Below are 5,000 nucleotides of genomic sequence, written 5' to 3'. Positions count from 1 at the left end.
CGTAAATTCGAACCCATAGCTGATGATAGAATTAAAATAGATATTTTCTGTTTCCTACTCACACGAGCCCATATCCTTGCTTTTCGATCAATCTCTAATTCTGATCTTCCTCCCCAATCTGATATTATGGTGCCGGTATAGACCGAAATTCCGTTATGGTCCAACTCGGATCGGTAATAAATACCCGGGCTTTGCAATATTTGATTGATCACAATTCTGTATATTCCATTTACTATAAAAGTTCCCAGGGAATTCATTAGAGGAATATTTCCAATCCAAATTGTTTGTTCTTGCATCTCCCCGCTAGTTTTCCAAATTAATCCCGCGGACACATATAATTCAGAAGAATATGTAAGTGATTCATACACAGCATCTTTTTCTTTTATCAAAGGTTCTGCCAATTGATATGTTTCCACAAATAATTGAAATTCAATTTCTTGGTCTGTATCTTCCATTTTTGGAAACTTATAAAGTTCTTCTGTTAAGCCCTGATCAATGAACCTACAAAATCCTTCAAATTGTATCTGATTAAATCCAGGAATTGTAGACATTCCTTCATTTCCATCCCGTAGCATTTGAACTCAATTCCCTATTTATTGAAAAATCCCATTTTTGGCTCATTCTTCATTGGATCATATAGATCGATCTAGCTCCGATGGAATTTATATTCTGTTTACTAAATCACATAAAATTTGACACAAAAACTCCATATATGAATATACGAAATGTATGAAATACGTATGAACGGGGCAATAAATAAAAGATTCTACTCAAATTTGAAAATGCAATAGATACAAAAGGAAAGGAATTGATAAAACATTTTTATAAAAAGAATTCTGCTACTTAAATACTTAAAATTAGATTTTTCGATTTATATAATTTAGTTTAGTATAGAATATCAGTTCAATTTCGACCATTATTATGATATTCGATATTCCAATCTGATTGGATACCAAAAAATAAACAGATACAGAATTTGATCCCTTCGCCGAGATAAAGACAGAATAATCAGAAACAATATAGAGTTGATTTATTTAACCAATCTTTTGACCCTTTCTTTTGTATTGTATGGTTACAATACAAAAAGGATTTGCGGAGAAAAGAGATATTTTTTCCCTATTTAGTACTATTTTGTAGAATTCGTAAAATATGATTGTATTGTAAATCGGGTTATGTTTATTATATTAAATAGTCAATTTTCACACGTGCGGATATCTATATATCATATATAAGATACTCGACGGTCTGTGTAATTTTTGTTCTTGTTCCGGGGTTTACATATACTCATAATTTTTATTATAATTGAAATTGAGAAAAAGAAAAAAGGAAATAAAGATTTTTCCATTTTTCTTGAAAAGACGCAATACTAATGAGTTATCATATTGATTTTCTTATGTCATTAGGTAAACATAATTTGAAATCAAAATTGAGGAATCGTTCATGAAATTGCAATTAAGTCAATAGTTAATGGTTCCAATTTCTCATGTTTATCATGAATTTTTACTTTTTTAACTGAAAGTCCATATTTTTTGGTATCGATCGAATCAAAAATAAAAAACAAAAGAAAGATTTTAGTTTTAGGTTTTAGTAAGGGATAGCAAGGAAAAGGGATTCAAAATGCAAGTACAATAAATAAAAAAAAAATTCAGTAATCCATCCCAAATAATATTTTTGTTTATTCTATTTTGTATCGTTTTGGCGGCATGGCCGAGTGGTAAGGCGGAGGACTGCAAATCCTTGTTCCCCAGTTCAAATCCGGGTGTCGCCTGGTTCTAATTAACAAAACAAAAAACTATAAATCCCTTATCGACTATCGACTACTATAACTCATATAACCTAGAACTCGCGGATTATTCTCCAGTCGAAGGGAAAGAGAGGAGGAGGTTTCTTGATACATACTTTATTCTAAGTATACGAGAGTTCTCAAAAGTGAAAGTTCTGTAAATTCTTGTGGATAGAAAGATTTTTACTTTAGTAAATAGTGGAAGGAATACCGTGAGACCCATTCATTCCCTTCCATTTTGGTTACTGACTGGTCAGCGGGGGGGATTAGTAATTGTGGAAAAGAAAGACGAAATAGAGTTTGTATACAAACTCAAAAAAGTCGCTGAGTACTTAAGGTATTAGATTGGTTCATTAAATTAATAGTACAAAATGGATAGTCCAAAAAATTTTGACTCTGTACCATGGATTTCACTATTATTAGTAAACAATAATGGAATAATTCCTTCATATTCATAGAAATAGGGGACATAATTCACATGGATATTGTAAGTCTCGCTTGGGCTGCTTTAATGGTAGTCTTTACGTTTTCTCTTTCACTTGTAGTATGGGGAAGAAGTGGACTCTAGAAATATTCCTTAATTAATTACTCATTGAGTTTTTAGTTGAGGAATAAAACTGTATCATTTGTTTTAGATTTATAGATCGCTCCAGAAAGTGTTTTTCATTTTTAATTAAAGATAATAAAGAAATGTCAATAAAAGAAATATTTAACTAATTCCCATGTTTATATTTCGATTCGAAACGAAATGAAATCTAGATGATAGGAAATAGATTTGATTTTGTTGTGCTTTATCGATTTCTTTCATATCGGGTTTTACGTGTTAAAAATGGATGAGGTTTACTATTTCTTTTTCATTTCAAAAAGATCGAAGAAGTTTCCACACCATAGAACTCTTTCAAGCATCTATCCACTCGTCAATCAATTCAATTACTTTACTTCTTGAGTTGGCAATGATAAAAAAAGATTACTAAGTTGGTTTTTTATTTTTATTAAGATATACCATATTTTTAAGATATACCATATTTTTCTTTCTTTGATTCTTTTGGCAGATACTGCGTTTATATTTTAAAGAACCCGAAATCGCAGAATTCGAGCTATAAAATAAACGTAAGGTAAGAGTTGCCTTTCGATTAGTTCGGATTGATCAGACTGAATCCAAATGGATCAAATAGATGGAGCAAAAAAAGAGAATTGGGGTCGCTATGTACATACCATATATGAAGATATATATTGTGGATTGATCGATATTCAATTAAGTCTGTATCTTTATTCGAGTTATAGGACAACTTCCTACACGAAAAAAAAAACACTAATCGAATTAATAGTATGGTAGAAAGATTCATATGAATCTTTCTACCATACTATTAAATCTCATTGAATATTGCTGATTCTAGCCTGCTCATTTCAATTAATAAATGAAATTGGAATTTTATTTTGATTTTTCAATCATTTATAAAGAACTAAGAAGTCAAGTTTCATTCAAATTAATCATTTTGGCTGACCGTTTTTACATAAATAATAAGTAAAAAAGCAGTAGGAACTAGAATGAATAGTGCAGTAGCAATAAATGCGAGAATATTTACTTCCATAATCTCATCGTTTTTTTACTTCGCATTAACTCGGGATTTAATCCCATAGAGATGATAAAAATTTTACCTGTAAATTTGAATTCAATGGAATGAATTACTTCTTCATGATATTGAATCAGATTAATATCATGAATAACAATATCTGAGCTATCATATCAATTCGCCGTCGCGAATTGAATAGTATAACATAGGAAGATCTTTTATCCATACTGAATCCAAAAAAAAAATGGGATTTGTCATCTAATCAACAATTCCGTTATTTAGCATTCTTTTTTTTATTCTTTTTCCATAATCTGTCGTCTTCCTTGTACAATCAACCATCTAATGAAGTTTCACTTTTCCTTTTCCACTCACACTGGTTACAAAACCCCCAAAACAATAAATAAAAAATAGAATATTCTAGCAAATTCATTTTCATTATTTTTTTAGGATGTTTGTTCTTAGAACTTTTACTTAATAAAACTTTAATAAAAAAAAAATTACAAACAAAAGTCTTATTTTTTATTTAGTATTATTAATAATTAAAAATGGAAAATTAAGAAAAAACGAAAAAAGGATTCTTCAGTACTTCATTACAAAGAGTCTAAAAAGGAGGGGATAGGATCTTTCTTTGATCCTTCTTTTCTTAATATCGCTCCTCCTTTTCGTGAATTGAATACTAGGGCGCATATATGAAAAGTTCAACGTGAAATTTGAATGAGATAAAATGTTTGAACTTGAAATTGGTTAGTCTTAATGATTCAGATGGGACAAAACTGGGAACAGAAAGAGAGATAAGATTAATTGGAAAAGTATTTTGTCAAGATAATTTTAATAACAAAAAAAAAATGGGTATGAGTCTAGTACTAAATATCTCTTCTAGGAATCAGTTCTAGCTCAAATACTGAAAATTATTCGATTTGTTTGATAAGAAACAACTAAAAAATCCAAAAGGAAAAAATAACTAAGAATCATCAAATGAATTCCTATTGAAAGTCAAATTCTATTGTTGTCCTTTTCCAAAAAAGTGGAAAGATGAGTGGATATATTTTTTTATTTTATTATTGGATCCGTCGGGACTGACGGGGCTCGAACCCGCAGCTTCCGCCTTGACAGGGCGGTGCTCTAACCAATTGAACTACAATCCCAGGGAACTACAGTATAGAGTATCCAGTTTTTTTATGATTTGATTGAAAATATTTCGAGTTAGCATTTTCGTGTTGTAACAGAGCCACAAGTGATATATTGATCTCCACGTGAATATACACTTTAGTGAGAACAACACCAATTACTAGTAAATTTTCCTTGTTTCAAAATCAAGTGAGAATAAATCTTTCAATAAAGAAAAAGGGTTTTCTTTTTTTTTTTTCTATTTAGAGTTTAAATATTTAAACTTAAAGATTATAACATAATCTCAATCTAGATCAAAATTTCCATTTCCCTGAACAAAAAAAAATAGAGTATATAGCAGAAAATTGGATTCTTTTTATTATCCTTTTCGGACGAACAAATAAAATATCTTCATCTCATAATGGATGAGCGAATTATTGGGCCGAGCTGGATTTGAACCAGCGTAGACATATTGCCAACGAATTTACAGTCCGTCCCCATTAACCGCTCGGGCATCGACCCAGGAAGAATCAATT

The 5,000-nt window shown here is 30.4% G+C and overlaps 2 non-coding genes and 1 pseudogene across 2 annotated transcripts; 1 reads left to right on the top strand and 2 right to left on the bottom strand.

The window, feature by feature from the left end:
• LOC130802083 (DNA-directed RNA polymerase subunit beta-like) overlaps positions 1-587 on the bottom strand; it is a 6,066-nt pseudogene extending 5,479 nt beyond the window's left edge.
• A 1,110-nt stretch (positions 588-1,697) lies between these two features.
• On the top strand, positions 1,698-1,768 carry TRNAC-GCA (transfer RNA cysteine (anticodon GCA)). The gene has a single exon. It is a non-coding gene; the product is annotated as a tRNA-Cys (tRNA).
• Positions 1,769-4,428: 2,660 nt separating this feature from the next.
• Positions 4,429-4,502, bottom strand: TRNAD-GUC (transfer RNA aspartic acid (anticodon GUC)). Its single transcript has one exon. It is a non-coding gene; the product is annotated as a tRNA-Asp (tRNA).
• Positions 4,503-5,000: the final 498 nt, after the last annotated feature.

This window comes from Amaranthus tricolor, chromosome 16 (genome assembly GCF_026212465.1).
Source record: "Amaranthus tricolor cultivar Red isolate AtriRed21 chromosome 16, ASM2621246v1, whole genome shotgun sequence".
Classification (NCBI taxonomy): Eukaryota; Viridiplantae; Streptophyta; class Magnoliopsida; order Caryophyllales; family Amaranthaceae; genus Amaranthus; species Amaranthus tricolor.
This window is presented reverse-complemented; position numbering and strand designations above follow the sequence as displayed.